Here is a 13,512-nt window from a genome sequence, read left to right as displayed (position 1 = left end):
GGGTGGCCTGTCAATCCAGACAAGTAGCATTGATCTTGCTCTGGATGGAATCTCAGTCCATGTAACAGCTTGGGTTGGATTAAAATGGGTCTAGATAAGCAGTTTATTCCATGTGTGCCTAGGACTGAATAGGAGCATCGTGTCTGTAAGTGACAGCTTAGCTTCCATGAAGGAATAAGAAAGTGCTTATTACCTGTAGTAACTCTAGGAACATCGGAAACCCAGCCATATTATCTGTAAGAAGTCCCACAAGTTATTTTGAGAGAGTTATAGGCATGCAGACCTATTATTAAGATGCTATCCTAGATTAGTAGATAACAAACTTATTGTCAGAAAAAATTCATGTACAACTTATGAGACATATGCTCTCCTCCTCCTTTTTCTAGCTAACACAAACATGGGAGAACTGTTTGAAGGAAAATTGATACTTCTGAAAAGCTATAGAAGTCACTTAAACTATTCTTGGTGATTTTTAGCTAAGTAATTCATTTGCCAGATAGTTAGCAGCAACTCCCATCTTGGGACAGCCACTTTTGGGCCCCCAGCCATCACCACCACCACCACCATTTACTTCACTTTCACTCCTATTACAACTAAATTACTCTGTTGCCAAAGGCAGCAAATTGGAGCCAAAAAGCCTTTCCACCAAAGGTTTCTTCTGAAGCACCGGTACTCTGGTAGCAGTGGTTTTTCACTTAACATTTAATATTGAAATAAAATGTTTAATGTTTGCTCAATTAAGTTCTTTTTCCGATAGTTAAAACCAACATTAAAACAGGTCAGAAATCAACTTTACCGTTTTTGTAATATTCAGCTTTACTGGAAGAGTAATAAATACTGTCACTTTGCAGCAAGATGGCCATTCACCAACAAAAGGCTTTGATACACAGACTTTAATGTAAAATACATATTTTCATTTCACCATGCTGATAAAATGCTTCTTGGCATTTGACATTTGACATCCATCCTCAACAATATGAGGAGAGGAAAGAATTCTAGTATTATGAGAATCTATGATCCTGCAGGCTTGATGCAAAAACCGAAGTAAAAGCCTTGAGAGTATTTTCCTATCATGAGCTTCTTAGGTTTTTATCCTGAAGAATGTGAGATTTGTAACTCTCACAGAAAATACTTTTTAATAAACAGGTGTCTCCTGAAAACCTCCTTTTATGTGGTGTTTTTGGCTGCCCTTCTATCAGTTGAATAACCTGTTCAGCATAGCATTATAGTTCCATTTTTATAGACTGAAGAACAGTTAAAATCCAAATCATATACATAGTAGGTAACTTTCTAAACCCCTTAAAGCATTTTGTAACCATCAGTATCATTCTGCTTAATACATTCCACTTGAGATGTGGCTAACAGCAGTGGGGACAGGACAAGCTTTCTAACCACCATGAAAGCAACAACTGAAGACATCTGTCTATGGAGGACCAACACAATATATTTTGTTGCACAAGGCAAAGTACAAGATGGCACCTCTTTGAATTCCATGTACAAAAGCCAAGTGGGCTTGCAATTGGCTCTTACATCAACACTGGTGACAGGATAACATCCTCCACCAGACCAGAAGCAGCAGACCAGATTAGAAGGCCCAAGAGACAGGCCACTTGGCAACAGAGTTATTAAATAGTTTGGCAGAAATAAAAAACTGAGTTCAAGTTTTTCATCTGGCAGCGTGGGCTAGGACAGCATCTAGATTCCTCTCTCAAATCCAGCTCTTTGACATCTAATTTATCTTACAACTTACCGTAGAATAAAGTTCACAAAGAAGTCAACTGGAGTTTTCCAGAAACTCTGTAGCCACACTAACCTTTGGGTTAGAATACAGAAGCAAAATTACTCTTTGAAAATGCTTCACAACTTCTATCCCAGATGAATGGTAAGTAGCTAGTGTAACATCAACATTTTCAGAATTAGTTCTGTGAAATGTAGACTTCTTGTTATAACTCCTGTTACCCAATAAGTAGGTAGGTGTAGGTTCCATGTTGGAGATTCAGTTTTGCTGTGTAAAGGGGAGTTCATGTCTCATGAATCTGTTAATCTCTCCCCAGCAACCCCTAAGGAAAAAAGGCAACCATGGATGAGAGCATATCATCTCAGAAACTGGTTAAAATATTAAGAGCCAAGAGTATTCATTAATTAAATAAATAATAAAAATTAATGAGTAAAACAATGTATTTCTCAAACTATGAACAATGTAAAGTGTGGATCATCAACAAACTGTTAATTTTTGCAAAAAACACAACAAAACTAGAAAACTCAGTTTGGTAGCAGTAGAAGGGAATTAACTCATAACATGACTAGCCTCTGCAAGAGTGTTTCAGTCATCAGAATGCATACAAAAAGTTTGATTGAACAACTTAGATTCAGCAACCAAATAATGACTACCTATTTTGTAGCATTCTGTGATGATTCCTTCAGTTTCCCTATTTGCATTCCTCACACAGTATCAGATTCCCACCCACTCAACTAGCAAATTGGTTACTGTTAAAGAGAAGGGAAGAGTTTTGGCAAAGACATTCTGGTTCTTTAATTTCTCTGTGTGCTTGTGTTTAACTTTGGATGAGGAGAAGTATTTCAGAAAGAGGATATGGTATTAGTGTTGTTTTAATTTAAAGTTCCTAGTCTTTTAGTAGCAGGAATGGGTTTTAATATAGAGACAAATTCATAGCAAAATGCTTAGCATTGACCAGGCCATTCCAGTAAACTGAGCTGCCTGTTCCAGATTGACTTTCAGTGTTCATCCTGTATTTCCTGTATCATTGAAAGGATGAAGTGCAACTGTCACCATATATTCTGGCCACAGTTTAACTACACCCTCCCAGTAATTTTTCTTAACTGGTTCCTGGTGCCATACTGGTTGTGGGGGCTCTATTTAGAGTTGGGAGGGTGAGTAGCATAGCTTCTGGAAAGCAGTACTGTTTAACAAAGTCCAGATGTGCTGATGAGTGAAGCTGGTACACTTGGATTAGAAGGTATAGCTGAGCCCTGCTATATGTGTGGTGAGGCACTCATTGTGGAATTAATGTAAATCTAAATAACTTGGCCTGCTTATGTATAGTTTATCTACCAGATATGTGTCACAACATAGTTCTCAAATCATTAGATGCTGATTATAGTTTATCACCATGTAAAGTCCTGGTCTGCAGCTTAGCTTTGTCAGTAGAAGCCATGGGGAGATAGATTTTCCTGTGATGTCTTTAGTGCTTTAGATTTCTGAGGTTTCCCAGCAGAAGCTCTTCAAGACAAAAGCTGTCACTTGCCCCTATCTGCCTGCTAGTTGATATTTAAAGAATTCTCATAGCAGTGAGGCAAGTCTTAGGAAAGGATGTGGAACACAAGCACACTGATGAATCAACCCCAATGGATGTGTTTGGGGCAATAATAATATATAATAATAATAATTTATTATTTATACCCCACCCATCTGGCTGGGTTTCCCCAGCCACAAGGGTTGAGCATCCATAGCGTGAAGAAATCTGGATCCCCCCAAAGAGTATATTGCTTACTCCAGGTTTCAAATGATGGAACTTCTCATAAGCAATAATAGCATAAGTTCAAAACATAATCCCAAATATGAACAATGGCAATGGAAAAAATGAATATAACTGCACTGTTTTTAGGCAGATGGCAATTGACCTTATAGGGGGAGATGGTCTGGCTTCAGAAAACAGTCTCCAACTCAGAAGAGCTTCACCAATAAGAACTTCAACTCTCTGCTGTCAATAAGGTTTTTCTGTCTCATGTTTGACTTGCGAGCACCACCTGTGCTCTCTTAGTCTATGTTTTCACACCATTAACTTTAAGTCTTTTTTAAAAGTTTTTTTTTAAAAAAAGTCAACAAAGTTACAGACAGGAAAGCTGGAAGTACAGTGGTACCTCAGGTTAAGTACTTAATTCGCTCCGGAGGTCCGTACTTAACCTGAAACTGTTCTTAACCTGAAGCACCACTTTAGCTAATGGGGCCTCCTGCTGCCGCCGCGCTGCTGGAGCACGATTTCTGTTCTCATCCTGAAGCAAAGTTCTTAACCTGAAGCACTATTTCTGGGTTAGCGGAGTCTGTAACCTGAAGTGTATGTAACCTGAGGTACCACTGTAACTGTATCAATGACCAGGGCTGACCTATTTTTCAACAGTTGAATCAATCATTACATATAGCCACTGCCTAAAGCAGTGGTTATTTTCCTATAGAGCAGTGTGCTGTGGCACCCTGGGGTGCCTTGAATGATGGTTGGGGTGCTGCAGGCAATACTGGCTTTTGCCCTCTTTCCTTCCCTCCCTCCTTTGATGCCCTCTCACGTCTCTGCCTCCCAAAGGGTTGCAGCAGCCCTGACTGCAAGCTCCACAGGTGAATGTTGCCTCTGGAGCTTGCCAGGGGTTGCTGGTTGCCAGGAACCGAGGTAACCTCAGAGTAAGCAAGCAAGCAGGTGAGGGAGCCCAGCCAGCCAGTCCTCCAGCCCTTGATGTTGGGAATGGACAGACAAGTCCCAGGCCCCAATGGGACCGTGTGAAGAGGCATCTCTTTGGGGCGGGGGGGGGGGGTAGATCACAGACCAGGGACTGCAGCAGTAGCTGCCCAGAGGACTCCCAAGGAGAGGGGGCTGAGGGAACACTCCACAAGGGAGGGTGTATGAAAAAGGGTGAGAGGCTGCCAGCTCTGCAGGAAAGGGGTGACATAACTGGGCTCCTGAGCCCCACAGGGGTGCCGCAGAAAGAATGTAGTGGACTCAGAAAGGTTGAAACCTATGCTCTCTAGAGGGTTTTTTTTTTTTAACCCATTCATCTCTGTGGTTTCAGATTATTTTAGCTGCTGTTCTTTGTTTTTGTTTGACTGGCTTTTAATTCCCGCCCCCCAGATCTGATAAATATATAATAAGTAATGAAAATTCTGTATAGCATTTGAGTGACCAATTCTCAATAGTTCTTACAACAACCATGTAAATGAGGTTAGTATTATCCCCTAATTTGCAGGTGTGCTGAGACAGAAAATATCCTGGTTTGTCTTAAGGTCAATTGGTTAGTTCATGGTAGAGGTGAGATTTGAATCACATACTTCCAGATTCACAATTAATTTATTTTGCTATTATGCTTACATTGCCATATAAACAATAGACAGTCAATTAGTAGGCAAAAAATGTAACATTAAAATTTAGTCTAAGTTTTCAGTCTGTTGCCTTGCATTGTCACCATCACAATGAAATTCTTTTCTTCGATGATGCAGACAGAACTTTAAATGTGAGGGTTGCCTTTCCAAAGTATGTTAATCTCCCCCACATGTTGGAGCTGTGGTTGCTTCTACCCTAAATTCATTCTTGTGGCTAACAAAATGAGATCATAGAATCAGCACAATTCTGAATCTCCAAAAGACTAAGAGAGATAAATTAAGGTAGTACAGAGGATATAGCAATATTCACATGAAAACTAGGTGCTTTCATTGTTTCTGTACAAAGTTTAGAGTTACCTATTTACTTAAACTTTTTATGCTTGTTTGTTTGTTTGTAGTGTCTTGAATGAATGTGTCTGGGGTGTTTTGTAGATTTGTAAAAATAGTTTATTTTATGTACTATCCAGCTCTGGTATTGGTACTGATGTAGAATGGGCTATAAATCTAAATAAATATGTATATATCAGATTGCTGTCTTCCCTACCCTCTGCCTGCCCAGTCTCATACAGAATCTATCCTCTTTATATTTCGTGCTGAATTCAGAATCTTACATTTCTGCCAACTTCTGAAGTTAAAACTGTTTTTTTTAAAAAAATAAATAAATAAAAATCCTTGTATGTATGCATAGTTAAAATGGGAAGGCTGTGCTCTGTGTGGAAGCAATAAGTAGCATGAGGTTTTTTAAAATCCATGTTGCCCATTTCTGCATCCCAAAAGGAAGCAGATTGGGTTTCAACAAGTTGTGCTTGACTGGAGATTGAAGAATCCATTGTCTGGGAGTCCTAGGGAAATCTGGATTCAGATCAGCTCCCTTTTAACCATCTGTTCCATCTTTCTCCTCCATTATTTCCAGATGTTTAAACTACTACAAAATTCTGATATAACTTTTGTTTCCTCTTCCACTCTCTATAATCAAACCTGACGTCCTTCCCATTATAGGTCTTCTGCCTTTTATGATACTGTGGGGATTTTATAAACTTTTGGCTTTCCTGATCCTTCTCAGGACCCCCAGTTACTAGTAAATCAGCCAAGACTTCTGGCCTTTTTCTGTTAGCTCCTTCATTCCCACCTCTTCTTTTGCTTCTGTCTATGATTTGTGATACTCCTTCAGCTGGCTTGCTGGCCTTAGAATGACACTATCATCAAGGACATACGGCATAAGGCTGAGTACAGTAAATGATTTAGGTTTCTCTTGTTCAGGGGAGGTTGTTCACCACACACATGCACCAGATACAGTGGGCAGTTCTAATCAGAGAATGCTTCAACACTATTTTCCATGTCCTTTGCTTGTATATGCTGTCAGTGTTATATAAAAGCCAGTTCCAAGGGTTACATCACACCTGAGTGTCACACTAAGAAATTTAATCCAAATTGGGATGGCTCTCAATCATATCTGTGCAACAGAGTAAAATAAGGAAAATCTGGGACACAATTTGGACTGGGAGATAAAAATTGTAGCTTGCCTCAGGTACTAGCACTAAGGGTCCTTCTATATGGGGATTTTCTTCTTGCCCTACCTATGGTAATGATGGACATTGCTTCCCTCTCAGACTCAAACTAAGATACGTATTCAGGAAAGAGGTGGGCAAGGGTGAAGGGAATGCCTGAGAACAAGTGACTTTCAAAAGACCAGATATCCTCTCCACAAAATGTTATGGACAATTAACTGGTATAGAATAAATAGGAGATTGGCACTAAATGAAAGTCATTTACCAGTACAAATGTCTACAAGACATTTACTAGTCATCTACTGTTCAAATTGTATGGTAACCCTTTTATTATATACATGTGACAGAGAAGGTGGCCGGGAATTATCTGTGCCTCTTTGTGTGACTATATATACTGTCACCATGTAAATGAACACTCAGCCAATGAACAAGATATGTTAAGGATAGATGAGGAGTGGAGAACCTGTTGGACCCCAACTCCCATCAAGCCCAGCCAGCACAGCCAGTGGTCCAATATGATGGGAGTTGTAGTTGCACAACATCTGGAGGGCCACAGGTTCCCCATCCCTGGTGTAATTTAGCTAAGCTATTTTGTTTGTAGCCTTCCCTCAGTAATTATATGAAAAGAGGAATTTTCTGCCAGTTTGTATCTTATGTGTATGTGTTGTTCAGCCTTGTGTTAAGCTGCAAGAACTAGCAATTTTAAGAAAATACCTTTAAAATTTAAGGACATGTGCAAGCATATGTACGTCCAACTTGTAAAGCCACTGTTGAAGGAAGGGTACTTGTCATGAGCAACCGTGTCTACTCAGATCCAGCTTAGGGAAACCTGTTCCTATGTGTTTGAGGCAGAAGCTGGCTGTGCATGGTGTATATTTGTAAACGTTGTGGTGTAAAAAGCTCGTGTGTGTGTGTGTGTGTGTGTTTTACGTACCAAGCAAATGTGAAACACAATAAAATTGCAAGCAGTGCTTTTTTGTAAAAAGTGGACAGCCCACCTGAAGTATTTGGGAGACTGGTGTGAATGATATCATGATTCTGAATCACTGATAAATACATGAGTCAAAAGCACAGTGAAAATCTGTGCTCACTCTGCACACAAGACCATCACTAGTTGTCTTTCTAAGGTAGATCTGTAAGCAACCAATTTAATATGGCTGCCGCTGCCTTGCTTACTACTCCAGAAAATATTGTGAAAGCACTTGGCAATGCTAAGGGAAGAAGTGAGGGAGGACTGTACTCCTCCTCCTCCTCCTCCTCCTCCTCCTCCTCCTCCTCCTCCTCTTCTTCTTCTTCTTCTTCTTCTTCAGCCAACTTTGATTATTACTCTGCCAAAAGTAATAGCAGGCTCAAATAGTTTTGTTTCTTTAAATAATGTTGCTATCAGCAGTGTTTATATGATGCAGACACAGGCGCATTCATGTGTGCACCCAGAACTGTTCCTAGGCTCTTGCAGACAGCCTGTGTTAAGCTGACACTGAGCAGTCCCCATCACTTTAGAATCCAGGAATTTACATCTATTGGTAAGCATTTTTTTCCCTTCCTAGGAACAGTTCCTAGAATTGGGATGGTGGGCTGGGAGGGGGATGATAGTATTTTCAGCCTACATATAACCCTTTGAAGGTGCAAGCAGATTTCTGGGTCATATGGTAACACACACAAACAAAAGCTCTGGTGAATCTGTGAGTGTTGATCACCTTAGATTTGTTGCCATTTCAGGCAGTTCAATAGCTACTGAAAAAATTCCTAGCTGCCTAAAAGAAGGTTGTATAGCTGCAATTATTGTCAAAACAGTGAGATGGCAGTGTGTGTGTGTGCCCTCTTATTGGAATCTGAATAATTCACCCACAAATAGATGAAAGGAGAGCCAGGCACCATCTTTTTTGGTGCAATAGAAGTGGTGATATAAAATTGTAATTGTTTGAAACTACTTCATTGAGCTTTTGTGATAAATTTCTTTTCACATTGCCTTTGAGAAACTATTACTTTGTCCAATGTTGCTAATGACATTGCCATTAGAGAAACTAGACTGCCCTTGAAGCTTCAACTATTGGACGTTTAAACTGCACTTTTCAAGTTTGCAAAACTGGAATGAAACCCTTCATAACTTCCATAAACTGGAATGTTGGTTAATGTGATTCTATTTTACAAATATTAGGGACATGGGTGGCGCTGTGGGTTAAACCACAGAGCCTAGGGCTTGCCGATCAGAAGGTCGGCGGTTTGAATCCCTGTGACGGGGTGAGCTCCCGTTGCTCGGTCCCAGCTCCTGCCAACCTAGCAGTTCGAAAGCATGCCAGAGTGCAAGTAGATAAATAGGGACCGCTCCAGCGGAAAGGTAAAACGGTGTTTCTGTGTGCTGCTCTGGTTCACCAGAAGTGGCTTAATCATGCTGGCCACATGACCCGGAAGCTGTATGCCAGCTCCCTTGGCCAATAAAGCGAGATGAGCACCACAACCCCAGAGTCGGTCACAACTGGACCTAATGGTCAGGGGTCCTTTTACCTTTATTTTACAAATGGATGGTAAATCTTGACCTAAACCAAACTTGTGGTGCGCTGAATCAAATGTACATGTATTTTGCCTGTAAGGTATTTAATAAACCCACTGTTTTTGTAGTCACAAGACGCAAAACTTAAGGGCTCATCCAGGCTTCCTTTTGTGCCATTTTTCTAGACATCTCCAGGTTTTAAAGTTGCCTGGAAAGCTCAGCGCCAAAGAAAGTCTGGATGAGCCCCAGGTTCTTGGGACAGTCCAGTCCACACATAGCTTATCAGCTGCGTGGATGATAAACTGTGTTTGAAGTGGCTTGTTCCAAACTGTGCAGAGGAAGGAGCATCCAGCACTCTTCCATCAGGCCTAGAGGCAGTTCCAGCTGATAGTCCCTGGTAACATCTGTTGTTTATGAGACAAAACCAGGGTTAGGGAAATTGGTATATAGGCTGGAAACAGCTTTGGTGGATAGGCACAGCAGAATGGATCACAGGGTGATGGGTGCAGCACCTGATTTAGGGTGGTGCAGGTGATCCCCCCCCCCCCAGGCACTGAGCCAAAGGAGTGCAAAATACTACTACTAATATTTTTTTTAATAACCTTTTTTTTAAAGCACCAAACATTTGTTCTTGCTTAGGGCACCATATTACCAAAGTCCGCACCTGGATGGGTGAAAACTAAAAGCATTGTACATAAATTGTATTGTACATAATTTGGAAGCACAATGTTCCTAGTATGTATATGAAGCTAATTATATTTCGTAAGCTGCCTTACAGAGGATTTGCCTTGTAAGGCAGCCTGTAAGTACTTCAAATAAATAAATAAATAGAAATAAATAAATTAACTATCCAGTGGAGGTGTAATTGAACTGAGATTTATATATTTTAATCATGAATTCCCCAGCTCCCTTCAGTACCTTAGCACAGATGATATTCCTTAGGTGCCTATTAAGCAATTACTATAATTTTTTGTTCTCTTCTTACATTATTGCTTTACCTCATGTTAGATGTAAATTTAGATACATGGCAGTGTAGCTGCAGCACTGGCCCATATTTTTGTATATGCTGCCTATCACTGAAGTATGTTTGACAGCTGAACTGTATCTTATAACTTCTACCTGAGAGTTGAGCTTGTACTTTTCAGTACAGTTGGCAGAATAACTCATGTTTTCGATCCAAATTGCCTATTTTCATTAAAGTAATTTACTTAGTGCTAGAAAATCCAGATGAGGAAATTGAAATTATAGACAATTTTACTGACACATCATTAATTTTAGTTCTGTTTAGATCTTCTTGCCATGTGTCTTTTAGAGACCCTTACTTCAGCAGTTTATTTAAAAAAAGAAGACAAGAAAGCATCCTAGCAATTTTACAAGGTTTAAAATGTGATATTATGTGCATAAAACCAACAAAGACTTATCCTGCTATAAAACATAGGCAGTGGTAGCAGCTGCCCACTGCTGCTGCTAGGGTGAAGGGCAGGGCAAGGCATCTAACAGCAGGTGGAGCTAGGGTCACAGTAGGCAAAACACAGGTAGCACATAGACAGGCTTGATGCATAGGGAGAAGAAGTCGACAAGGGGTGAATGGGATAGAAATAGTCAGGGTAGAGACTGGGAGGGAGAATAAACAGGTTAAGAAGGGTTAGGGGGAAGCAAGCAATGTTAGAGGCTGAGTGGAGGCAGAAAGGGAGTAAGGCGTGCTGCCCTGGAAAAAACAAAAGAAGTTATTTTTTCCACAGTGTAGAAACCAAATCATCTTATCATGGTTCTCTGCCCCTGCTCCTTCTGCTGCTTCCCATCCAGTCTCTAAAGAGGCGTGTTGGCTAAGATCCTGTCTCTCGGAACAGAACGGCAGAAGCAATGTGAGACGATGAAAGCATCCTGAATGAATTCTGAATATTCCAGGGTCACCAGTCAGAGTAAACTTAAGGAAAGTGTTTTAAAGTGTGTGTGCTCTGGATTATTGCTGGGTGTTGGTCTGGAATAAGACAGTTTGTGCACATTGTGGCGAATAATACTGTCCTGATTGACTGGGTGTTTCCAATTTCAAGGCAATAATGCAATTTGGAGAATGGGTGAGTTTTGTCACCCTTTCTGAACTTTTTCCCCCCAATGAGAAATTGCTTGGAAAAATGCATTGGGTGGTGTCTCTCCTCCTGGAGATGTAGGGGGTTGCTGTCTGAGATGGCACAGTACAGTTTATAAAAATAAGTAACATCTGGTTTCTCAAAACAATCACGAGTTTTAGGTATCCTTGTAACTTTTATTTTACATTGTAACATTATTATTGACCGGTTAACATAAATTAATAAAACAGCAAATACTCCATTCAAAGTTATATATTGCTTCTTTCCTTTGTTTATAAATATATTTGTGTGTCAGCCTTTGGATTCTAGGTTTTGAGACTGAAATTACTTGATGTTTGTGTCATGCCACAAGTTGGGACTTCCAGTAAAATAGTTCTCATGTTTCCTTATAGTGTTCTGGAGCCCTCTTGAACAGTTTTCTAAACAATGATGGCCAGAATTATTTCCCACATCACCATTCCAGTCACATATTTTGCAAGAGCGTGAATATCACATTCCTACATTTAATGTAAAGTCGCCTGGGCTTTTTCCCAGCTGCATCTGTTTTAAAAGAATTGCTCATGGCCCTTTGGAGATGTGTGGTGTGTGATTTTGGACGTTATACCACCACATCTAAGAGTTTAAGGCAAAAGGTAGGGCAGGTGTTTTTTCCAGCTCTGTAAACAAGGACTGAAGTCTGAGAATGTTTATCACAGTGCTGTTTTTATTTCACAATGGTTAAGTGGCTGGTGATGCAACAAGCTGTAATTCAAGATCAAAAGAACACATCACTTCTGATGATTACTATGTTAGACTCCAGGAGCCTTCACAATAGACGCATACAGTGGTACCTCGGTTTTCAAACAGCTTAGTTCTCAAACTACTTGGAACCCAAACACTTCAAACCCGGAAATGAGTGTTCCAGTTTTCGAACTTTTTTCAGAAGCTGAACATGCTCCGATTTGAGTGCACAGTTTTGTTTTGAGCGAGCGGCTTGGCCCTAGCAGCGACTACCGCTGCTTCCTTCCCTTCCCTTTCCTCTGCTGGGAGTTGGGCGGCTCCTCGGAATGTAAGTGACTCCGGAGGAGGGAGACTAGGAAGTTGGCGACTCTCCCCCAGCGCGCAGAGGCGGTGTTTGGGGGGGAGAGTGGGGGGGGAGAACTATGCTGGGCAGGTTGACCTTCCCACCCCCTCGCCTTCCCTCCCTCCCCCCACCCCAAGCCCAACCCTAAGCGAGGTCCAGATGAGGCAGTGTGGGCGCTGCATTCCCGAGTGGGGTATTGGGGCGGTTGGACTGCATGCAGGCTCCATCCTGCCCGGCTCAGTGTCCAGTGGCGAGGAGCACAGTCAAGAGCAGCCGCCTCCTCCTCCTCCTTTCCACGCTCCGGTGCTGCTGCAGCATCCTGGAGCTGCCATGCCAGGGACGCGCAGGCAGCGCCGCCCCGACCGGCTCACAGCTGCTGCTTTATCATGCTGCCCAAAGTGGAGACAGAAGCCCTGGGACTCGCCAGGGTGAATGGGGAGCGTGGACAGATGCCGGAAAACATGCAGCCCCCTCCCACATCCAGTTAGCCACCTCCTTCCCCACCCACACGTGTGCTTCTGAGTTCAACACCACTCCCTAGCAACTGGCATTTAGATGTGGCATCTTTACTCTCTGATATCAGATCTTAGTCCTAGGATTTGATGGTTCTTCCTCTTCATCCCGCCCCCACGTTCAGCCACTGTCCCTCCACCCAACAAACAAATACTTCCTGCCAGAAAACCCTGGACTTTATTCCTCCCACTTGGGGGGTTCTGGCCTGTTAGGCCCGTGAGCAGCCTCTTGTCCTTACCATATTAGCTGCCCTTTCCATTTTGCTTCCTCTTTGCTAAGTCATTCACCCTCCACGGCTTCTTCTGGCCTTACATACATTTCAAATACCTTTTAAAAGTCTTAACATCTTGGTGACTTGGCACAAGGCCTGCAAAAAAGGGATCCATCTCCATATGCTAATATTCTGTTTTGCTTATTTTACCTTTGAGCATCTCTTGTGTCGAACCAGAAAGAGTCTTAAAAGTTTGTAAGTTTGTGGGGAATTGACTTAATAGAATACTAGGCATTGGCTTATATTTGTGTTCCTGATTCAATATTACTGTCATCTTTTTATTTAATAAAAAAAAATTACTGTCATCTTAATTTGTTTTCCTGATCACACATTTATTACACGTTCTCTGTACCAATAAGTCTAAACCTACCTAATCCCACCAAGCAGGTTTCATCAATAAAGTGATAGGAAAGGTAATTTTATATAATACTACCATATTCTTATAGTTTAATTTTTTTATCAGTGATTT

General features: G+C 41.3%; 1 protein-coding gene across 25 annotated transcripts in view; it reads left to right on the top strand.

Moving 5' to 3' along the window:
• ERC1 (ELKS/RAB6-interacting/CAST family member 1) overlaps positions 1-13,512 on the top strand; it is a 161,416-nt gene that overhangs the window by 124,381 nt on the left and 23,523 nt on the right. The gene's annotated exons all lie outside the window — the stretch shown is intronic.

The sequence above is a fragment of the Podarcis liolepis genome (assembly GCF_965112155.1).
Source record: "Podarcis liolepis genome assembly, chromosome: 10".
NCBI lineage: Eukaryota > Metazoa > Chordata > Lepidosauria > Squamata > Lacertidae > Podarcis > Podarcis liolepis.
The sequence above is the reverse complement of the archived record's forward strand: the minus strand, read 5'-3'. Positions and strand labels throughout refer to the sequence as shown.